The sequence below is a fragment of the Panthera onca genome, chromosome X (genome assembly GCF_046562875.1).
Source record: "Panthera onca isolate mPanOnc1 chromosome X, mPanOnc1 haplotype 2, whole genome shotgun sequence".
Classification (NCBI taxonomy): Eukaryota; Metazoa; Chordata; class Mammalia; order Carnivora; family Felidae; genus Panthera; species Panthera onca.
The window spans coordinates 35,362,434-35,388,028 of NC_138357.1; the positions used below are offsets into that span (position 1 = coordinate 35,362,434).

Here is a 25,595-nt window from a genome sequence, read left to right on the forward strand (position 1 = left end):
GAATATGATTGAAACAGTTGACATATTACATAATGTAATAAGATAGTACTACATAATGGTCAAAAACATATTACAAATGATCACTTTCAACATTGTACAAGGATTCCGTTGACCACATATTTGGCCTCTATGTTTACTAATCTAAAGGCCCTGGGAATTCTCAACTTGCTTTCAATAAATAGTTCAGGGAATGAGCAGGTTCACATGAGCTCATCTGAGAAGGCACTGTCTGTGTCTGAAACTCTAGAGATTGGTTTGTTCAGGAAGATCAGTGAAACATTCCATTCAATCAGTCATTTCTTTCTACAGTAGAAGACAAAGTAATCTATAACTCTGTTATAGAGCCCAGTGAATTGTCCTGAAACACCAGGGGTACAGATCTATCTTCTTACACTTCTTTCCATCCCAGAAAATTTTCGTATTTCGTCTGGAAGAAAGGGAATAGCCATCACCCTATTGGTCTCAGTTCAGCCTGCTTTTTCTTTTTTGTTCTTACATACACTCTCCCTTAGCCACTCCTGGCTTTGTTCAAGTGCAGAAAATGAAGCCTTCTGCTGCCTTTTTCAAAACAAGTTTGCCTTGCTCTAAGCCTGGCTTTTTGTGTTTCCTCTGGCTGGTTAGCCCTCCGGATATCACTGTGAGTTAGGGTCTGCATTTGCCTTCTCTGGTCTTATGCCTGGCCCCTTGCAACACCTTGTAAGGTGTCTCCAATCCCTAGAAGTTTTGGAATAAGGCCTAGAATTTGGATCATGCTCTTATTTTGCCAGAACAATGATTAAGCGCGCGCGCGCGCGTGCACGCACACGCGTGCACACACACACACACACACACACACACTACAGAAAATGATTACAGGTTTGAATTGTGTTTGCTTCTACACCCTGAAATAATTGAGCCCCTTTTCAAAAGAAATAATCTAGTTTCAAATTCGGCCTTTATTTCAAACATACACTTAGCAATATCTGCAAGTGAATATTTCAGCGCATTGTCAATTGATTCCATATGATCTTCACTTTTCCTCTTTCTATTCCCTCCCTTTTGGTCTGAAGTTTTCAAGGATTAGGTGCTTTATAAATTGAGGGGGTAGAATAGTCTAATATGGCTGACAGGATAAAACAGATTGATTTAACATTCACACGCAGTATATGTGAAGACAGATTCTCAATGATTTACTTGCAATTCTATTTTCAGCTCTTTTCAGTTAGTTTTCAGCTGTCCGATCTCTAATTTAATGCTTTATATAGTTGCCTCAGTACATTTACAGATTTAAATGTACAGGGCTATGTAATTCTGAAAAAGAAATACACTGTAAGTTTAAAAATTTCCAAGAGGCTATGTGGAAAGCCAGTAGAAATTTCTTAACACTTGGAATTCACTTTTTTTTTTTTAATTAATGAAAGGTGCTGGGAATACTTTCCTGAAAGGACTTCAGTTTCCCTTCTCGTGCCTAACTACGCGAAAAGTTTTATCATGTGACAAAGGTAAATGAGCTAAGTATCGACTTAAATATTATTTATATTCCATCTCGTATTTTGTATCTCCTATAGTAAGTAGGCACAGACTTATTTATTGATAAGCATAACGACTTTTTTTAGCATGCCACAAGTTTAAAGTGCAGAATAAATATTAGACCAGTGAAATTAATTTTTTCTTGCTCCTCGGATCCCTTTTCGATTAGATTTAGCTCCAACTTCTCCAGTTAATGGAGTAGAGCGCCCGTGTGCCTTATCAAATGTGATATACACGCCACTCTGATGGCTTAGGGTCACTTTCCCTGCTCCCTGCAAATAGGAAAACCCACTAAGGGAAGTGAGCCTATAGCCTTGAACCAGCTGGATTCACAGAGGAAATCTCAGCTTCTTTGGCAGCCTCTGTCACCTGCAGCCTAATGGCAGCTTTCATGCTCCAAAAATATGCCCTACCAGCTTCTCCCCAAAAGGGTTTCCTGCCATTCTGGGGTTGCGTCATTATCACGGGGGATGAAAATACGGTCCTAATCCAAGGAGGACATAAAGGGCACTTGTGAGGAGAAGTTGCAAGTCAACTTAACATAACAAATATATGCTGGGTGGGGTTCACTTACCTGCAAGAAATGTTCTTTTTTGACAAAGAAGTGAATGATCCCGAGCTGACTAGACCTATCTCACTGGAAACACTGGTGATGGAAGTGATTGCCACAGACGTTAGAGCAGGAAAGGAACTTCAGAGATCATTGCCACAGTCCTGAGCGGAGCGCCTGGCACAAAGTAGTCTCACAAGTAGTAACAGCTCAGTGAATCCGGTTTACTCTCTTTTTACAGATGAAAGAACCAAAGCCAACGGGAAGAAGTAATTTACCCAACGACATAAAGGTGGCCAGTGGCAACGCCAGGGCGAGAGACGGGAATTTCGAAGTCCTTATTGATTATTTTTTCTACCATACCCTTCTCTGTATTCATTCAGTCATTTCCAGTGTTGACTGAGAGGCTGTGAACTTGAATTATCACCATCCCGAGGACTTTGTTCACGTGACCTCAGGCCTGCGAGGCCCTGGAGGAAGACAACTGCTTAAATCGGCCTTAACTACTCTAGTCTACATCCATGTATCTCTTCCCTAATGTCCCACAGAGCTTCCCGCTTGCCTCGCAAATTTTGATTTTAATTCAAAGGTTGGTGGATTTTTTTGCAGTGATTTCACATGTATTTCTTGTGTCATTAATAAGTTTGCATGCTCCTCTTGGTGAAGGGATGTTTGCTTATAGTGCTTTTATATGTGTCAGCCTGTAACTTCTTAGGTTTATGTGGGCGCATGAGAGTTAAGAATTAGCATCTAACTTAATAGCCAAATCGGGACATCTCTGAGTCTCAAAGAAAGTATTATTGACATTTATTCAGTAAGTACAAGCCGTAACCTTCTTGGGCACCATGGACTGGATGGTCACCCGAACGATAATGGACTTGATCAACATGGGATCAACTAATTAGACTCATTTCACTGGTGATTATACAAATGTCCAGCTATGGGGTACCCCATTTTACCCCATTTACCCCATTACACTGAGTGGAATTATTTCTAAAGTAGTAAGCATGGAAAAAATTTTGACAGGCTGTGGAATTCTATTTACTGAATACTTACCTGCATGCATTATTTGTTCAAAAGTTATTACAAATATTTCCATAGAAGATTTATTTGTTGCCTTAGTTTTTAAGCTGCAAGGCTAAAATTGATTGCAAGACTTTTGTTGGTCTTATTTTAATCATTCCAATATTGAAAATGTGGCGGGGCGTGAAAAAAATGGCATTTTCCCTTGATTCTTTCCTGAAGGTAAATTATGAAATCTGATGGCTTTCTATGTGGGGTAGGTGAAGCGGGGTGCTATTAGGAGCTATGGACAAAAAGGTACAAATCTGAAGTTTAAAAATAGATTTAAATTTAAACACTCTATTCAAAAAGTATCAAGACACCTATTATAATTTTAAATTTCCATTGCCATAAATTATGGAGATATTGGTAAAGGAAACAAACAAAATCCACGATCAACTCTTATACAACTAATGACTAACATTTTATAGCATTTACCCACCGTCAATAATCAATAATGACACTGATTATGAGGAAATAATCAAATATATACTTTGATCCAGTTTTCATGATATAAATATATATATTTTTGTTCAGATATCTAATAAAGGCCAGACATCCCAGAGAAAACAGTCCATAGCTTCAATTTGTTAATATTGCTAAATTAGAGGTTTCATGATAAAAATTTCCTGCAGCAGAATGAATTTTAAGCACTAGAACAATGGCAGTTACACCATCTGTTCCAGAGAGAAATTTGCTGTCTTGACAGTAATAAAGGACAAATAAGCAATATAGATACACCAAGCCGGCAAGACGGTAAATGCAACAAGGAAAGAAGTATTTCTTTGATAAATTGCACTTTTCGCTGAATACCACTTTCTGTGCTAAACAACCCCTCATTCAACTATAAGCAGATGTTTATCAAAGATAATTCATAGTCTTTATCACAAACACTGTTTTGTATTATGAGAGAATCTAAACAGCCACACTTGTCCATCTTCAAAGTTCTAAGAGAAATTAAAGGACATAAGCAGAAAAAGACAAGTAAAAATAATTACACGGGAAAACAAAATAGCATGTTGCCCTTAGGAAAAATGCTGAGAACAGACATTATGTTGACAGATTCTCACCTACCCACGCGGACCTCTAAGAGAAGCCCCTCAACTATGTTAAGAAATTAAGTTTTAAGAGTCTATTTAAAAAACTGTCTGCCCACATCTTGTTATCAGTGTAATAAGGCTGGTGAGGGATAGGGGAATTGTTCAGATGGCATTTATTCTGCATTGAAATAATAAGGGGAAAATAATAAAACCCTGTATTATTATAACACATTCATTCAGATGGGTAGTGGGTCATATGAACACTATCTTGCCATACTTCTAAAGAAATAACTGAAAAATATATACTGTGTAAAAAAGTCTTTCTAATGTATCCTTGCCAACTGTCAGGAAAAGCGTGTCATTTTTTAAAACTGGGTTTTGTATTTCAGTCGACAAGGATTTATGTAGTTTGATATGTATTTTTCACTGATATATTTCATGTCAATTGCCTGAAAATAGTAATATATGAGCTGGGAGTTGTGTGCATTCTTTTATAATGTTGGCCTAATTATCAGAACATAGCTATGACCTGTGAGCCCAGTGTCCTTTCTGGCAGAGGACCCTAGGGACATTTCCTAGGAAGGCGAGTTTATCATCTATAATGTCAGCACACACAAAAAAGTGTGAGGTCTTCCTTCAAAATAATTATTAAATAACTTTTCGTGAATTTATGTCTCACAAACTAATCTTTACTGGATTTTATTTATTATTTTTTTAAGCAGGTTCCACGCCCAATGTGAGTCTTGAGCCCATGACCCCGAGATCAAGAGTTGCACGCTCTACTGACTAAGCCAGCCCTAGGTGTCCCCCTTTTCTGGATTTTAAATGAGTGTCAGTGTATATTTATTTACCACCTAAAACAGAGCCAAATTTTTATGGTTCTAAAAGCATGAGATTCAACTTTCTAGAGCTTTCTTTCACTTCTGGTTCCAAGAATTCATGAGGGACTTCATAGCAAAATTACATAAATTTATCCCTCAATAATTATTTATTGAACTTCTGCTTTATGCAAGGCACTGGGCTGGGTGCTTCTGTAAGTACTAAGATGTATGAAAGGACAGGGTCTTTTCTTTCAAAGAGTTTACAACTTGGCTTATAAGATAACTTTCATGAATACAAAAAAATGGGAAAGTGGTCATTGCCAAGCTGGTAGAGGGAGAGACTGGGGGGGGACTTGAGTGTCCAAAGGCATTATGAAGGAAAGAAGGGGCCAGGAATGGATCTTGCACATAGATCTAAATTATAAGAAATAATTGAAAAGGAATTCTATCGGCATGAGTTTAAACAGACTGTTATATATGGGGAACGAAGAGGTTGGGAAGGCAAGTGTGTCAGGAGGCTTGTAGGAATGTGGACAAATACATTTTTCAAGTTTTATTTTAAGGTTTTGTTTATTTTAAAAATTTAAATTAAAAAGTAATTTTTTGGGGGGGGGATGAGATATTAAATGTATTTGAATCTGAGTTTTTCTGTACTTAATATTTTTTCTTTTTAAAAAAAAAAATGTTTAAAAACATCAAGAGCCAGAACATGCTGCCAGGACTGAAATAATCAGAAATGTCTTCGGTCACAGACGCTGGGCACCCCAGTCTTGTTTGGAATTTTCCAAAGCGTGAAGCCTCTCCAGTGGTGGAGAATGAGAATAATGCCACCTTGAAAGGAGCCAGTCCGACACAGGGGATCCCAAGTTATCTTTGTTCAGTTTGATGAAAGTGGAATAGAAGTTTTTAGCTTTCCCAAGTTCCTTGGCAAATGCATCAGCTTGGACGGGGGCCAATGTCTGCAAGATTCTTCTAATCTCAATCTCACTTTTATCACATCAAAGGGAAAAGTGAACTTATCTCTCCTGTCTGAAGAACACTTAAAGGGCAATGTGCCAGCGGAGTAAAATGAGTTTCTCTTGTCATGTAATCATCATGGCAATCTTGGATCCTTGCAGCATTGTCGACCTTATTTGACGGACTTGGGAAACTGAGTCCAAGAGGGGTTCATGTGAATCGCCAAGAGCTACAGGGCTAATAATAACGGTGGTGATAATGTAATGACAGTAACATTTTTGGGTTCTTGGTAACTGGAATATGGACACAGTCGCCTTTATTTAGTAGTACCAGGTACTGAGCTGTTTGATTTGTCTCTCCGCCCCCTCGCTTGTCTTAGGCAGGGTCCCAGGACCCAGTAGATATGTACCCACCCGCATGCAGGAGTAGCCCACAGAATGACTCTCCCAGCTTTGTGGAGGGATTTGCTCTTGCACTGCTCGATGCCCAGTTGGTCAGGGAGAAGCCCAATGGGTCACTTGCCAGTGCTTGTAGACGGTAGAGCTGGGGCCGGGAGCCCATGCTCTGTGCAGAAGAACCAGCTTGGAAGAGGGGTGGATATGAGACCTGAAACATGTCAGGATCCATGCTTCATTGGCTCAGTACGGCTACAAAATACAAGGGTCAGCTTTAGGGGAAGGAAATGTGAGTTTAGAATCAGGCAGATCTGGGTTCAGAATCCCAGCTCTGTCACTCACGAGCTGTGGAACCTTAGAAACTCACTTGAGCCCTCTTGGCCTGTGTTTCCTTATATGGTAATGGGAGCGATAATGACTTGGTTATTGACAGTTGACTGTCGGGACAATTAGAAGAAATAACTTGCAGAGTCCAGTCTCGTACCTGACATCCGTAGATGTTCAATAAGTAACAGCCATTGTTACCACCAAACATCTCCCGCCTCGCCAAAGGCGATTCTCTTTCTCTTTCAAATTACCATTTGTGAGGAACGTGGTTAAAAATGTGTGGAATTTTTTAAAATTCATACTTTTACATGTTTTTCTGCTTGTCTTATGATTTCCCCTTACAAAAGCCAAGTTGCTTTGTGCCTAATTATTTATGTTGGCTTAAGTGTTGGATAGGACTATTCAAAATTGCTTAGGGACACCTGGGTGGCTCAGTCGGTGAAGCATCAGACTCTTGGTTTCAGCTCAGGTCATGATCTCACGGTTTGTGGGTTCGAACCCCACATCGGGCTCTCTGTTGTTAGCACAGATCCTGCTTCAGATCCTCTGTCTCCCTCTCTCTCTGTCCTTTCCCACTCGTGCTCTCTCTCTCTCTCCCTCTCTCAAAAATAAATGCACGCGCGCGCGCGCGCACACACACACACACACACACACACACACACACACAATTAAAATTGCTTAAATGTTCCTGACCAGAACTTGTAGATCATTATCCTTGAATTATGTGACAAAGACACATGTTTCCCGTGAGTCTGGAAGAAACTCACATTCTCCCAAATGTGCAAAACGGAAAAGCATCCATTTGATATGCCTCCCATTTTTTTCTGGGTTATGACTAAAAACCTGCACATCAAGCAGCGACTGTCAAATGATCATCATTCCATCTTTCTTCTTGTTTTCCTTCGTGAAGTCATTGTTGAAATGCTACGAACCATGCACTACTCTAAATGTATAGCCTTCTTGTCAAAACAAGTCTTTCTCTATCACCCTTCTAGTTTTGCCCTAACCTGGTATGCTGCCTTACCAAATGATGCCCACTGGGATACTTGGCCATCTTGGAATTCTAAGAATAGTCTGGCCTCAGGTGCATAGAACAGAAATAATTATAACCCTTGGTAGGTGAGTCACCATCATCTTACCAAACATGGTGACATTGATACAATTAATTCATTAAGCAATTAAAAATTAAAACAACATGTCCTATACGCATTGTGTATACTCAATTTTAGAAGACAATGCCAACTTTTTTCCCCAAGTGGTTGTACCAATACATACTTCGGCCAGTAATGCATAAAACATCTAGATGGCCCACGTTCCTTCAAATGCTTGGCTCTTCCAAGTTTTTAAAGTTTTACCAATATAGTTGCTATAAAATGTTTCATTTCTTTCTTGCCTGCCCCTCCCCCAGATGAAGAAGTCCCATTACCAAAGTTGGGGTTTAGAGCTTTCCCTGGACACTCGAAAGAGAATGGAATCAAAAAGCAGAATTTTCCCAGCGAAATGAAAACTACAGGTGATATTCTAGACTCTTCTAGGCCAAAGGTTTTAAAAAATGAGGAGGAAGAAAACAATTCAAATGAACGGAACTCACTTAAAGAGTAGGAAAAAACAGTGCACTTCAAAAATTAAAGTGCATATATAGGTTTATCTGTGATGTATAAAAGACCATATTTTCCTGCCTAAAATTCTAGAATAATGGCCACTTGAAGGAGGAAATATGCATTAACCTTTGTTTCTGCTCTTCCAATGAAGAAGACCTACCTATTTACCAAGTGTTGGTTAACAAGTTACCATATTGACACTCTCTTGAATGTGCAGAATACTTGATAGACATAAGTACGAAAAGAGGGAAAATAACGTGTGACAAACTGGTTATTAATTATGGGTTTTAATAGTTTACATTTCCTTTGGAGACCATCCATTTAGGAAGTTGTGGTCCATTTAGTTCAGCATTCAGAAAAATACATGTTCATTATCCCACAGTTTTGAAAAAGAGTGGTTACTCAGAGTCATTGTTTTGTATGTAATTATGATGACAACAGCCTTAATCCTAAATTATAAGATCACTTTCAGAACGTTGTAGTAGAGGCAAGAAATTCAGTCAAGGTTTTTACCTTATTAATGGCTGTCAATCTATCTCTTATCTTTGGCGACGTGACACTATTCTAATTACGTCTAATCACGTCCCATTAAAATTATGTACTTGCCTAACATTAGTTGCAACTATATCATTCAATGCCATTTGCTTTCATGGAAGACTGAAATTTGAGAGGAGCATGTCTAACAAATAAAAATTCCTTAATATAAAGACAAACACCAGGGGCGCCTGGGAGGCTCACTCAGTTAAGCGTCCGACTTCGGCTCAGGTCATGATCTCACAGTTCGCGAGTTTGAACCCCGTTTCTGGCTCTGTGCAGACAGCTCGGAGCCTGGAGCCTGCTTCAGAATCTGTGTCTCCCTGTCTTTCTGCCCCTCCCCCACTCTGTCTGTCTGTCCCTCTCACTCTCTCTCAAAAATAAATAATAAATATTAAAAAAGAATTGAAAAGAAGCACCTCTATAAACTTTGCTTTCAGATTGGCACTATGATCCAATGAATAGGTCCTCTACCCATGGCCATTACAGACTTTTCACAAGATAACTATATATTTGACAGAAAAACCAAATGTCTCTCTTTTGCTTGCTGTTACCATATCCTTCTAAAAAAATTAGTGGTGACCACACTGTGACGAGCCCTGAGTAATGCATAGAATTGCTGAATCATTATGTTGTGCACCTGAAACTAATGTAGCACCGTATGTTAATTATACTTCAATTTTCTTTTTTAAACATTTTTGAAAATTTATTTTTGAGAGCACACAAGCGAGGGGAGGGGCTGACAGAGGGGGACAGAGGATCGGAAGGGGGCTCTGTGCCGACGGCAGCGAGTCGACTGTGGGGCTTAAACTCACAAACTGCGAGATCATGACCCGAGCTTAAGTCGGACGCTCAACAGACTGAGCCACTCAGTTGCCCCTTCCATTTTTTTAGATCAACCAGCAAATGTCAATGGAGTCCCTACCATGTCAGAAGGACTTCTGTGAATGTCTGGAGAGGGGGTAAAAACACAAATAGACTGCTTAATGAGATGGAAAAGAAGGATGGCAGCTATGGATACAATTCATCCCATCTTATGAGCTCACTTTCCGATGGCTCTCCCTCTGAAATGCAGGCTTCGTTGATTTCTCCCCTCTTTGTACCTGTATGATCCTTATTGCTTAGGGCACGCTATTTAGCTCTTTGTAACATTCTGCTTTTGTTTGGTTTCATGTTAATCTCATCTCACTGGTAACATCATGAGCAAGCTGGGAGGTCAGAGATCATGGCCAGTACAACTCCTGAAATTTTGGGGTCAGCACTATGCCAACTCCTGGAACCCCTGGCATAGTGCTGATCCCATAATAGTTCTCCATAATTACTTTGGCTAATTAATCTAATATTCACTCTTTATTCGAACCTCCAAAGACACAAAGGGAAGGAAAAATGATGAAGTTCAGTGTATCACCGTCAGCTACTAGTTCTAGACTGTTCTATTACTCAAATGTTTACAGCAAATTGTGTCAAAACCTCTGAATAATTTAGAGTAATAAACAGCATGCTTTTCCTGTGACAGGGGTATTTTGATATGTTCATTGTAGTGTTTTGCTTTTTAAAAACGAGGTTACGTCATTTTTTGTTCTAATGCAAACTTAATGCACTACCTATTAATACGAAGAGTCAAACAATACTGATCTTGGCTTTATGTAATTTTCCCAAAAAATAAACTGAGAACTTGATGTTCTCTGGGGCATGATATCATAATGTATAATGAAGGAAAAGCTGCCGGAGCCACGTTCTGCCAACTCCTACTATCCAAATTGCCACTGACCTTCCCCTGAAGGCTTTAGAGAGCCTCACTATCCGGTCCTCTTCCTCTAATTCAGTAACCATCTATCACTTCTCACAGCTATAACTCTGCCATAGGGAATGGCAACCAGTCAATTGTGGGAGAGAAATAAACAAATTCTATTTCAAGGACAGAGCTCGATGGTGGCTAGCAGTAACACTAAAGACATTGATCTGGGAGCAAGTCACGGATTATAAAGTAGGGTGCATAGAAACTTGAAACAAATCGTGTTGGTTCCCTCTCTTTCGTTTGCTTTGGCGCCTGCCTTGGGAATCTAACATACAGACCCATTCCCTGAGCTTAGGAATCGTGAGAAGCGATGAGCTCCATTCGACTTTTTCGATAAGGTTGTCTAGATAGGAGATAGGACACTAAGTAGCTGATCAGATTTTTGAAGCTGTGACTTGGAAAAACCTTCACCGCATCAGAGTCCCAAACACTGGGCAACTCCCCCAGCATGACTTGACTTTGTAGCCACCTGGTGGTCGGGCATGCTTGTTACAGGTGTAATCACTGGAAAGCCCACTACCAAAGCGTCGCAACTGTGAGACAGAGGTGACAGATCCACCAGTTTATCTGAGCACTTACAGGCGTTTCTCTTCGGAAGAACAGCTATAAATATTATCAAAACCCCTTATCCAGCATCTTCCTTTTTAAATATCTTCTCCATGTTGCCCTCGCCTTATCTATTCCGCCTTATCCCGTTACTGGCTATAACCCAATCAGGTCACAGGCCCCATCGGCTCCCACTCATTCCTTGCTAATTGGTTTCCCAGCTTTTTGTGGAGCCCCTGCCCCTCAACACACACTCCTGAAGTGCCCTTCTTCCCGCCCGATCTACATTCTAAACTCAACTGTCTTCAGTGTTGAGCTCCCAGGCCACTTCTCTACGGTATCACGATCCCAGCTAATTTGACCCTTTCTTCATTTGTGTCTTCTCCTTGGCCTTTATCGCTTTGTTTCCCTGAGCTATCTTTTCAATGATAGGTTCTCTGGCAAACATTTTTCCCCAGAGCGTCCCTCTCTGAAAAGGTACGTTCTAGGCCGGCTTTTAGGTAACAATTTAGAGAAGACACTGAAATATCAGGTTTCTCTAGGATACTGGAGTTACTTGGTCGTCTTCTCTCCTTTTAGAATCCGAGGTTACTGGTAGTCAATACACCAAGATCTGTTTGTCAACTGAAAATCTGGCTTACTCTTTAAAAGCATGAGGACTGCCAAAGCTCATCAAAATGAATATTAATTGAAGAAAAGCACCAAGGAGCAAACAATGTAAGGCAGGTGTGCTGTACTTAAATGTTAGCACATCAAGTACCCAAATCAATTTTTAAATATAATTAAAAAAAAAATAAAGTGTAATAAGGCCTAATTCATTTGTATTTTTATATCCAGGGGAACATGATGTGTTTTGTTTAAATGAATTTACAGAGCTAAGTATATATCCAATTTAAAGGGAGCTTTCTTTATGGAAATCTAAAGATATAAAAATAATAAATAATAATGGAAATGAGTCATTAATTCACTCTTTCGTCCAACACGTATTGAACACATTTACCAAACACTTTCATACTATCAATAAACATTGCCTCAACTATTAAAAGACAACTGTCGGGGGCGCCTGGGTGGCTCAGTCGGTTAAGCTTCTGACTTCGGTGCAGGTCATGTTCTCAGGGTTCGTGAGTTCAAGCCCCACATCGGGCTCTGGGCTGACAGCTCAGAGCCTGGAGCCTGCTTCGGATTCTGTGTCTCCCTCTCTCTGCCCCTCCCTTCCTCATGCTCTGTCTCTCTCTCTCTCTCTCTCTCTCTCTCAAGAATAAACATTAAAAAAAATTTTCTAAAATAAATAAAAGACAACTCTTGAACTGGGGCAAAAAAATGAATGAATTATACTATTTTAATAGGATTATAACTACTATTCTTTTGTTACATACACAGATATGTAAGAAATATCTAAGTCCTTAGTGATATAAACTACAGGAAATAGTAGGTGGGGCAGAAAATCAACCCAGAAACTTTGAAGCATGTTCTGAGTATTTCAGCCCTAAACTCAGCCTTCTCATTCCAGACACTTAAACTAAAGTCATTTTTTTAGTCAGACATTGTTTTCTGAAGATACACGGTCAACTTCATTACCCAGGGGCCTACCGCTAAATAACTGGAAGCATTATTGGGTCTTATTGACTGCCTTATTGGGTCGTATGTAAGAATAAAGAGCATCCTTCAAGAGAAAATTTATGTAGTTTTGACATTTACCAAGTGGCCTCCATATGCTAGAGACTTTAAGTGGGTTGTTTCATGTAATCCTTTGACCTACTTGTATTATATTGACTTTCACATTATGGTTGAGGTAAAAAAAAAAAAAAGGCTTAGAGGCATCAGGTAAATAGCAGTGATACTATTGACCATAATAGCAAGAACACAACGATGAAGTTCTGTTTGGCATCTGGTATGTGCTATGTATTTAATATTTTCAGATTTACACACTAGCGGTTTTTCTTTTTTTTAATGTTTATTTTTGAGAGACACAGAGAGACAGCGCCTGAACTGGGGAGGGGCAGAGAGAGAGGGAGACGCAGAATTCGAAGCAGGCTTCAGGCTCCAAAGTGTCAGGACAGAGCCCGACGCGGGGCTCGAACCCATGAACTGTGAGATTGTGACCTGAGCCAAAGTCAGACACCCCACAATAGCAATTTTTCTTAGGCAAGTCCAAAGGAGTCAGGGAACCTTGAATAACTCACTTAAGCCCTCTTGGACTCATATGTTAAGTTTTCATAATAACAACCACTTTTACTAAAATGTGAAAATTAAATGGAATAATTTGTATAATTTTCACTATATTGCCTGGCGTTGAGTAGATGTTCAATAAACAATAATTTATATTATAAGTAAATGCAACATCTCTCCTTATTTGATGGAAACCTGGTCCCCGGTCTTTTGAATGTTAAAAAAAGTTTAAAATTTCCTATGTGTACATTTGCTATTCTTCCTAACTTCCATTAATAAGTTGCCTTTCCTGTCATGGTTAGTCAGTATTTGAAAGTCACGTATAATTTTCTGACCAAAATGTTGGCTTCCCCTCCATTGTGGAACAGTGAAAACTTTCCCTCTGCCTTCTATTTTTTTCTTTACCTTTGGGGATTATGACTGAGTCATAGCTCCTGGTAGATGCATTCCCTATCTTGGAGAAAATCTAAGTAAATAAGTGGTCATTTCCCTATTTATTAGATTGTTATAAGAATTAAAAAAAAATCCTTAAGTTTCTTGTATATAATAAGTTCCCAGCAAATCATGTTTTAAGTGTAATTACTTATGAGAGGGAGAGAGAGAAAGAGAGTACGGGGGATGGGCAGAGAGAGAGAGGGAGAGAGAGAATCCCAGATAGGCTCCGAGCTGTCCGTGCATAGCCCGATGTGGGGCTTGAACTCACTAACCTTGAGATCATGACCTGAGCCGAAGTCGGATGCTTAACTGACTGAGCCACCCAGGTGCTCCCCAAGCAAGTCTTAATTCACTTCTAGCATTCCAATGAAACACAACTGCAAAGCAACTGGACAAAGTCCTTTTGGGATGGATGATGTGAGAAATGGACAGCGACCTAGAGGAAGAGCTTTCTCCAAAGTATTGGGATTGAGTTACTTTTGTACTTGACATCCCATCATTCACCATTTCCAGCTCTGGTGTTGGGTCACGTTCCATTGCCTCACTCTACCGCCGCTTCCAGAGAAATAACAGACACATGCTCATTTCACCTCTCGGCGTGTATGCCTACTCTCCAGCTCATCAGCAATGTGAGTCAGCCGCTGAGGCGTTTGGAGAGGCCATCTTTTTAATCTTCATTCATCGGTTCTTGGCTTCCCTTTGTAGTCGGCTGTGTGCTTTGTGATAATGGACAAAATGGCTTGACTGGCCTGCCCTGCCTGGCTTTGTGATCTTCATTTCACTTTTCCTCAATGAATTTGCAAACCTCGATTCTATAAATGCTTCCCTAGACCTCTCATCTGAGAACAGTCTGCTGTCACTTGCAGAGAGTCCTGACCTTTCCAGTGTAGCTTTGCCTGGTTTCCTCAATCATCGCTACCCTCTTCCTCCCTCTCGGCAGACCAGGCTTCTCTGAACATTCCAAAATGTGGAACTTAATCACATCTTCCACTTCTCATTCTGCACGCTCGCTTGACACAACTCCTCATGAAAATCTGCAACGCCTTGTGTCTTCGAGTCACAGCAATCTTCTCTACAGAGCCTCTCTCGCCGGACACGGCCGGCCTACCCACTGGCACTTTATCCCCTCGCGGGGCGATCAGCAAAGTACACACTGTCTTTGTATATGGCCCACGAACTAAGAAAGGCACTTGCATTTTTTAGATGGTTTTAAAAAACAAATAAAAAGATGATTGATATACCATACTCTGTGAAAACTGTAGACATTTGAATTTCAGTGTTCATAAAGTTTTATGAGCAACCATTCCTCTCGATGTTGCCCGTGGCCGACTGTATGCTAGAGCAGCAAAGCTGAGTTGTTGCAAGAGACTATGTGGAACACAGCACCACAAATAATTACTACCTGGCCCTTTACAGAAGAAGGTGGTTGACCCCTGCTGTTTTACCGTGCTCCCGCAAGTATAGTTCACGGACCGACGATATCGTCACCCGGGAGCTTGTTAGAAACGCAAACTCTCTGGCTCCTTTCCGGACCTACTTAAGCAGAATCTGCAGCTTAACAGGATCCCCAGATGATTACGTCCACAACAAGGCTTAAGAAACATTGCTCCGGCACTCATCGTGCTGTCTTAAAATTGTTTGTCAATATTTCAACAGACGAAAAAATGGAAACCTGACTAGGGTAGGAAAATGTATGAGTTACGGGAGATCTATGCAATCGAAGACAAATTTGGTTCACTGCATAATAGCTAAGTGTAATTTAGTGGGATAAAAATAAAATACAATGTGAAATTAAAGCAGGAATAAGAAATCTTAGGTGGCCAGGAGGAAATATAAACTCAGAATCATATCATTTATCAATGTGTTCATCTAGTAACATCACATTTCAATCATATTCATATATATTCATATATTGAATGATACCTTCATACTACATTCAATATATATATATATATATATATATATATATATATATTCCATTTTTTAACGTGAAAGGTGAGCCCCATTAGCACTAGTTCTTAATACTTTATAGGCTATGCAGAATTAATTTGTCACAAATTTGAACTTGCTTATTTAACGTTTATTTATTTTTGAGACAGAGAGAGACAGAGCATGAACAGGGGAGGGTCAGAGAGAGGGAGACACAGAATCCGAAACAGGCTCCAGGCTCTGAGCTGTCAGCACAGAGCCCGACGCGGGGCTCGAACTCACAGACCGCGAGACCATGACCTGAGCCGAAGTCGGCCGCTTAACCGACTGAGCCACCGAAGCGCCCCTGAACTTGCTTATTTAATAATGCATAGCAGTGATAGGATTGGGTTATCTGATGTCTTTTTATATGTCAATTGCTTGTAGAGTTAATGTCACATTTGCAGACACGGTGATACGTTTACTGCTGTCACAGTTAATTGATAGCTCCCATCTGCAACCCTATGTTAAGGTCTTAGTACCTGAGGCCTCTAAAATTTTTCACCAGGCTGCAATATATATAGCTACCAGTAGGGGGCGGCGCGTAGAAAAATAGCCTGCACAATTAAGCAACCACAGATCAACTACTTCCAAAAAGTTACACGAATGACTTTTTAACAAATACCTATGTGTTCATTGAGTTATTCAGTCAATGACTATTTACTGAATCATATGCTAGGCACCGTGCTGGATGCTAAAAATGACAGCCTTCAGCCAAAGCAAATCCTGCCCTTCATCTCCTGACGTTCACATCTAGTGGAGGAGATAGGGATCTCTAAGCACAAGCATAAATGGACAAACTTAATATAGTGTATAAACATAAATGTATAAACTGCAGTAAGTGATGTGATGGTGATGTGAGCGTTAAGAGAGGTGGGAAATGCAAGGAACGATTCACAACAGGGGCGAGAGCATGATGTGTTCAAGGAACTGAAAGTAGACAGTTGTAGCCGAAGCATTCATGAGGGAGGTGAGGGAAGATGGTAAACTCTGGCACTGAAGAGGTCGACAGGGGTCAGATTAGGTTCTCTTATAACCCATAAGAAAGATTTTGGTATTTATTCTAAGAGCACTAAGAATAGGGAGGATGGGATTTGGGAGTGCAAATGTGTAATTGGGGCAATTATTTCGAAGGGTGTTCCTGTACTCAGACAAGAAGTGATGGACAAACCAAACCCAGTATAACGATGCTAGAAATGGAGTGAAGATATTCAGAAGCTAAAGTTGCCAGGAGTTGGTGATGAAATTGGTTATGGGGCATAAGGGATAGGAAGATGTTCAAGGATGACTGACAGTTTCTTGCCTAATCCAACCGTCTAAATGACAGTGTCATTGGCAATGATGTTAAGAAACTTGCAACACGTGGAGAGTATATTCTCATATAATCAAAACCCTATGAAGTCAATACGAATACTCCATGGAATGACGATTAATTGCATAGAGATTTTAATTGATATAATATAGTTTTAACGAACATACCACAAATATGTGATTCGATTTTCACATTTTATTAGTATCTTTTTATAAGCTTACCATCAGTTTTTATTTGTCTCTAAAGATACAAATAAAGATACTTAGTTTTGAGAAAGCTAAATGAACAATGATGCCTAGATGTACGAAGAGAGAATATTTCAGAAAGCGATTGTTAGCAAGCTCTCATATACCATGTGTTATTTGTCTGGGTCATAGGTTTAATTTTGGCAGGGGAAAAAATAATTTCTAAACGAGAGTAAAATGTGATAGAAACATGATGCCAGTATGCAAATATGCATTTCATACAACGTGTAACAACTTCTGCCTCATTAAAATATCTGTATCTTTTGGGAAGGTAATATGTGCCATTTCTAAAATGATAGCAATATGTACTTAAGACTAATAAATACAAAATCAACATTCTCTACGTCATTAACTCCTTGATCCTGACGGCCTCTTATACCACATGTATTAATTTAATTGTTGCAGTTACTTAAGTTACTCCCATGTTTAAAAGAAAGTTACACCCATATTTGATATTTCGGGAGATATGAATGTTTTGAAAATGCAAAATTTAGAAGTACAAGCATAGCTTTGAAAGGTGTATGTTCAAAATCGGAAAATGCACGTATAAAATTATTTTGCTGCTATGATCTAGTGTGAATGGCCATGCAACTCTACCCTGAAACTGCTTAGCTGCTGACCTTTCCAAAGTAAAGTGATTTTTGCTTATTTTGAAAAGTTGGAACATTCTAGCACGGGCACATTCTGAACCACGTTGCCAGCCTTGTTGGTTTCGGGTGCAGACTAGTCAGAGTGAAAAATATGTGTGGTATGTAGTTTTTCAAGTTATCAATTGGCTCAATTGGCTTATTGAAATCAATAAATATTTCTTCACTCAGTTAAAGCCATGTTTTTTAGTTCTATTGATTATTATAAAAGACTACTTCAATTTTTGGAATATTAGTACAAGTAAAAATTGTGAGGAATGTGGAATTATCTTATAAAGGTTTAGGTTTTCTTATGCTCTAAATATGTTATATATATTCACTACTGAAAGGCATGCCTGACTGAGTATCTATTCCCAAGGTGCTATTATTTTATCACTACTAGTTCAATAGTTATTACTGCACTAATTATTGAATATATTATTAAATGCATATTATGTACAAGACACCATGTTGGTTCCTGTAGGTGGTATAAAAGGCATATTCTACTCATGGAACACACAACATTTTAATACTCAATTCTGTACCCTTTCATGAGTTTTGATTATGTTTCATTTACTTTAACCAAATGAAGAGCTGAAGAACAATAAGATGTACGTAGGTAATAGCTGATTTTTGTTAGCGTCTACTTATGTCTTCCTTTAAGTCATTTGGTAACCAAAACAACTTTATAATAATACTCATTTAAATATCAGAGAACTTACACTGCAAAAAAAAAAAAAAAATCCTTCCGTTAAATGAACTTGTATTTATTTATCACAACACAGAGTCACCTAGTCAAAAGTTTAAAAGATAAAATTCTTAAATATAGGTGTTCATGTAGGTGTGAATTTAATTCTCAAGTATAGGTGTTAATATAGATGTCAAGAAAGGGACAAGTATAAATCCGTCGTGACATTGTAGAAGGAATGTATGTACATCATTTCTTCACTTTCTGTGAAGAAACTTTAAATGGTGATATGGTTTTACAGAAAAAAAGATAATATTTACCTTTAATACTTACTAATATTACAAACCTTATCCAGCTCAGGAAGGAGCATAGTGTCCAACTGATTATTGTTCGCAGGAGACATTGAACACATTTCCTAAATTATTATCTTCACTGTGATATATATCTGATATATATATCTGATACATATGTCATATATATATGACATGACATATGTATCAGATATATATATCTGATACATATTACCTTCACTGTGATATATATGATATATAATAACTATATATGATATATATATATAATAACTATATATATATACCTCATAGTAGCCCATAGGTAGCATTAAGTAAGGCTTCAGAGTAGGTGTTACTAAGTTTGAGTGATAGCTGGAGACCAATCAGGTCAATTGCCTTTTATTTTTAAAATCGGTGGAATCTCATATAGCTTAAAATAGCTAGAAATCACCAGGCACCCCCATTTCAAATCCTCAAAGAATATCAAGTTGTGGATGTATGTACATTATCACAAAACTTTTAGTACTCTTCTACATACAGTGAGAATGAACATATTTAGTGACAATAACAAAATTCTTTACCATAAATAACCAGAGTCTAAGGTTTTATACTAAGTATGTTGCATATCTATTTTTTGTGTCACTAATATGCCCTGAGGAGGCCAGCCTTTTGGAGAAGCGAAGTAGGCAACAGGCTTATCTACCAACGTGATGACATTTGGGGCATACTTTCTCTTTTAGCCAATCAAGGGATTTGTTGGAGTCCCATTTTCGATGTTAAAATGTGCCCCTCTCTGGATGGGGTAGGACTTGTTAGATATTGCCACTCTAGCATGAATTTGTATATCAAATCTCTCTTCCAATTAACATCTGGGTAAGAACAAGGTGTCAACAGGCGTGTGTCCAAAGGGGCGTACTGCAGATGAAACCGGCTTACGTCACATTCTACTAAGGCTGACCTTGGTCTTTACCACCCCGTAGGGCTTCTCTTGCCATTGATACAGACGAGGTGGCCTTGTGTGAGTGAACACGGTTTGAAGCTTGAGAGTGTAAACTTACCTGCCTGTCCACGTCAGCCTGTTTCACCAACGTAGTGAAAACATCTGTGGGAAAACTTGGATTTTCACAAAAGTACACTGAGTGACTTCTTGCGTGCACTCTCAGGACAGCTGCTGGGGCTCTTTAAGATTTTACGTTTTACGCTTTTTGAATTTCATGTTTCTTTTATGGAAACCTGGCCATATGGCACCAAGAATTTCTTCAATACATATTAAACAAAGGAAGTGGAACCTTTGTCATCATGTTAAATGGTGAGTCATCAAATCACAAAGCAGGGCAATTTGATATTGACCATTCTGACTATGATACATTTTAATGCAGCCATTTTGATGCAACTACTTTGACGTAAAATCACTGTTTTCTTCTTTTATTTTTTGATCAATCATAATATGTTCAGCAGACATTCCCCACCCTTATTCCACCCTAACTTCTCTCCAATTTGGATAGACTTCCACTTTCCACTTTAGGTTGTATTATTTAATTTTTATGTAATGGGTATATATTAATTTTATACTGAAAGAGTCTGTTAACATTTTACTGTAAAAGCAAGTTAACCTCTACGATCATTATCAGTTCTTCCTCCAACACTATCATTCTAAAAACATTGTGCGGAATTAAATATATGTGGATGACTTTGAGAACAATCAGAAATTTATTTTAATTTTTTAAAATTTATTTATTTATTTTGAGAGAAAGAGAGCACAAGCAGGATAGGGGCAGAGACAGAGAGGGAGAGAGAGAATTCCAAGCAGGCTCTGAACCGTTAGCACAGAACCTGATGGGGGACTCGAACTCACAAACCGTGAGGATCACGACCTAGGACACGGATCAAGAGTCAGATGCTTAACTGATTGAGCCACTAGGCACCCCCAGAACAATCAGAAATTTAATTGAGGATTCCCTGTGCAGTCTAGAGCTTAAAATAAGGGATCTAATTCTGACCTACTTTGCCTAAATTGTAATAACATGCTTAAGAAACCTAGAGAATACCGACTGAGCCACCCAGGAACCCCCTGATACTCCTTTTTAAGAAACGAAATTCTCAGGGGTGCCTGGGAGGCTCAGTCGGTTAAGCGTCTAACTTTGGCTCAGGTCATGATCTTACAGTTCATAGGTTTGAGCCCTGCGTCGGGCTCTGTGCTGACAGCTCAGAGCCTGGAGCCTGCTTCGGATTCTGTCTCCCTCTCTCGCTGCCCCTCCCCCACTCCCGTTCTCTCTCTCTCTCTCTCTCTCTCTCTCTCTCAAAAATACATAAACTTTAAAAAAATTAAAAAAAAGAAGAAACAGAATTCTCAGTCTCCCCTCATACTCCTCCTGAGATTTTTAGGTCCATCCATCAAGAATATCTTCAAAAGTTTATCATAGGAAAATAATAGCTGTATTTTCTATGGCCTAATCTCGGATATGAGTTTGTTTCTAAAGGAGAAAAATTAAAGTTCACAGTTTGTCTTGACTAGCCTAGTTGTTCTTATTTATGTTATCTTATTTGATATTTATTTAGTATAAAGTCAGGGTGCTGATTAAACATTTTGGCAAGGGTGTCTGTTTAACACATTATTTGGTAATTAAATAGGCTGAGTTTTTTTTTTTTTTTTTAAAGCTGCATTAAAATGTTATTTACCAATGAAATAATATTCTTTTTCAAATATGGTAAACCATCAGTGGAAAATGTTTACTAGTTCAGAGGTAGGTCTACATTACCAAAATAATCAGAATCTCCTAACTATAATGGTTGAATATTACTGCAAAAGGAGAGTGCTGTAGCATGGTTATGGGTATACTTACAATTATTTTTGAAGGATGGCGATGGTTGGCCTATAGATGCTCATGGATATTGGTTGATATCCCTGAAAACAAACATTTAGAAAAATGCAATGAGAACTCTGTAAGTAAAGTGTTATTTACAATAGCTATTTATACTATCCATGTATAAAGCATAACTGAAAAGTAAGGAGGCTGATATCCATAAGGCACCAGAAGACTGTTTCATTTATATAAAGTTAATTTTAAAAAGCCCCAACCATTAGTGTAGCAGATAACAGAGAAACTTAAATATCAGCGAAGTATTATACATGAACCAGCAAAATCATGATTCAAATATTAAGTTAAAACATTATTTCCCAGGAAGTAATTACAGACCAGGATTAATTACATGGTATTTTACCCATAGGTATGAAAAACGATACTTAGAAGCTGGAAGGGGAAATGACATTTGAAAAATCGCCATTTCAGTATCAATTATTTTAAGCCTATCGGTTGACAGTGTTTATTTCGAGATATGAAAACAAAATTAATACAAATATTAGCCAGCTACATTTTTGCAGGACAAATAAATTTGCTGTAACCGTATTGCAGGAAAAAAAAAAAAGCCTCCTGTGTTTCCTTTATCTGACTAAAAGCTGTAATGTCTGGGTTAATTTCCGAAAAATTGTATAGCTCTGTGGTAGATGGAAAGACCACTGGTACCTGTATCGACAAACATTATCACAAACTTCTCTCCCATCTGTTCTCCTAAAAAAACCCACTTGTTTTTACTAAAGAAACCTATTTGCTTTTCCTAGAGAAGTTGTTCTTCTTTTTCCTACCAAGTTAAGTATATAAGTCCTTAACTTTACTGTTAAACAAGCCAGTTGCTTTCTTTGTTGGCTTCATATGTATATGAAACAAAACTTTTTCTCCTGTTATTCTCTCACTTGTCATTTTAGTTTGCAGGTCTCAGTAACAGAACCCAACAGGGTAGAGGAAAAGTTTTTCCTCCCCTACAAAACTAATTCTTCCATTCATTCAAGTAAATAAAATCAAATAATGAAAAGACGACTAGAGTTATAAAAAATACATAAGCAATATTAATTATTGTATTATTTGAAGACATTAAAATAATTTATTAGCTCATAAACTTATCAATATAAAGTAACAGATTTGAAGCATAGTATAAAATATTAATGCAATAAATTTAAAGCTACAATTTAAATAATTTAACGTGACTACCCTCTTAATCATTCAAGAGACAATGGACTATGCCAACAAATTGTTACATTTTTCATTCCTTATGACAGTAAATAAAGAGTAGTTCTGACTTCAAATTAATGAAAAGCAACATGGGTAAAAGCTTTGCTATCTTAATCTAAATGTCAGGAAAACACATTTAAAATTACAAATTTGCACTAGAATGTTCTTGTCTGTTTTACAGCTCTAAATAATACAAAGATTTATGAAATAAATATGTGAGAACACATGAGCACCTTAAAACATCTGTTTTCGTGAAATGGTAGGGGATCTACAGTAAATAAAAATAATTTCTTCATGAAAAGGGATGTAAACCTGGTTCTGCCTAGCACATTTCCAGACCCAGAAGTAGAAAATTAGTAATTTTTGAGCCATGATGAGACTCCTTGCATGCTGAAGAAGTCGATTGCCAAGTTATTAGCCTGTACGGTAAAAATGAAACATAGAATTGCGGCAAAGCCTGAAATCATTTCAGTGCATAGTAATGACCTGTTCTACTGCTGTAGCTCCCACTTAATTTTACCTATTCACACAGGATTTATTTATTGCGGGTTTCCACACTCCCTTGGGGGGAGAAATGAGATATAATGAAGCATTTCTGCTCCTCCATAAAAACAATCGATCTTACAGTTTAAAAAATTACTTCCAGACCTATCAACTGAAAAAAATACTTTTTCTGGTGTTTGCAACATCTTCGTGTACATTTCTAAAATTTTAATTAATTTAGAAAAAGTCTGGAATACCCTAGGCAAAATTAACTTTTTTTTCCCCCCATTTCTGTCTCTCTCTTTAATCCCACTTGATTTGCCTCTGCTCCACACTGATGGCATTCTTTACATTCAGATTTTATATCTGTCACACACTCTTCAGTCTTTTTCTTTCGTTATTTATACATAAATCTGAGATATATTTTGTCATCAGCATTCTGTCATTTCAAGTTTCTTTTTATCTTACTCAACTGTTGTCTTTAAAATTCCCACATGACATGTAGAGCTGTTTCGAAGGGACACATGAACTCCCATGTTTATAGCAGCACTATCAACAATAGCCAAATTATGGAAAGAACCCAAATGTCCATCGATGGACAAATGGGTAAAAACAATGTGGCATATATACACAATGGAATACTACTCAGCAATGAAAAAGAATGAAATCTTGCCATTTGCAGCAACATGGATGGAACTAGAGAGTACTATGCTAAGCGAAATAAGTCGGTCAGAGAAAGGCAGATATGCGATTTCACTCGTATGTGGAATTTAAGAAACAAAACAGATGAAGGTAGGGGGAGGGAAGGAAAAATAAGATCAAAACAGAGAGCGAGGCCAACCGGAAGAGACTCTTAAAGACAGAGAACAAAGCGAGGGTTGCTGGAGGGGTGGTGGGTGGGCTGTTGGGTTAAATGGCTGATGGACATCAAGGAGGACACTTTTTGGGATGAGCAGTGGGTGTCATCTACAAGGGATGAATCACTGGGTTCTACTCCTGAAGCCATGACAGCACTGTATGTGAACTTAACTTGAATTTAAATAAAAAATAAAGATAAAAATAAAATTCCCACATGACTTTGATAAAGTTTTCTCCTTTGTAGGCTGCCGACTCCAGAGAAAAAGGAAAGACGCCCCTAGCCCCAACCTAGCTCTACATACTGATCCAAACACGACACAATGGCTCCTCCAAAAATAGCGCATGCGCTATCTTTCAATTTCTCATGTGCAACCCTATTACTTCTGATGCTATTTATAACTGACTTATAAAGTGGTATGAAGGGGAATTTTGTGATTGTTCAAGGCAGATTTTATCTTCCTTTTCCTACGAAAATTAATGTTATTTTGCTTTCGGCCTACCCGCAGAAAGAGTATTATGAAACAGTCGTTTCGATTCAAAATCGCGCTTTCAAAGTCATACGAATCCTGCGAAGATTTAATGGATAAGTTTGCTGCTTTATTTCTCCTCGGTTGAAATCACAGGGAAAAAAACAGGCATTTAAAGTAGAATGTCTATTAAAGAAATGCCTATCTTACTGTGCCTAAGCGTCATCATTAAAATGGCAGTCCTCAATCCTGAGAAGCAGGAATACATTACAAAAGAGTGTAATGTACCTCTTTGGAATGACGCAGATATTTCGTATTTAAAAAGAAGGAGGTCATCTTTCATTCGGGATTAAAATCTGATCCCATTCAAACACAATGGTTACCCTTTACGGAGTGCTTTGACTTCTACACAGTTTACTCTAATGAAGTATAAATTACATATAATAACATGTACATATTTTACATATGGAGTTTGACCAGTTTTGAGGAAGAAAATACACACCTGCGCAATCCCCGTGCCAATGAAGATATCGAATGGTTCTATCTTCCTGTTCCTTTGTAGTCACCCCCCACTGACTCAGAGTGACCATTTCCTTACTTCTATCACTTTAGATCATTTTTGCCCATTCTAGAAGTTCCTATCAATGGAACCATAAGGTATGCTCTTCTCCTTTTCTATTTCTTCTGTCCTTTGTTCAAAACATTCTTTTTCTTTCACCGAGTCTTGTTTATAGACTATTTAAAGCATATCCCCTTGCCTTATCCTGTAGATTTATTCACTCACATTTTCTTAACTTTCTCTTCAAGTTCACTGGATATTCTAATACCACCATCTTTATCTAACGTA

At 38.4% G+C, this 25,595-nt stretch overlaps 1 protein-coding gene and 1 non-coding gene across 2 annotated transcripts in view; both read right to left on the reverse strand.

Moving 5' to 3' along the window:
- HTR2C (5-hydroxytryptamine receptor 2C) overlaps positions 1-21,779 on the reverse strand; it is a 272,146-nt gene extending 250,367 nt beyond the window's left edge. Inside the window, exon 1 of the mRNA XM_081794046.1 lies at positions 21,717-21,779. The gene's annotated coding sequence lies outside the window, so the exon portion shown is untranslated. The remainder of the gene's footprint in view (positions 1-21,716) is intronic.
- Positions 6,341-6,469, reverse strand: LOC145714779 (small nucleolar RNA SNORA35). Its single transcript, XR_014136986.1, has one exon. It is a non-coding gene; the product is annotated as a small nucleolar RNA SNORA35 (small nucleolar RNA).
- Positions 21,780-25,595: the final 3,816 nt, after the last annotated feature.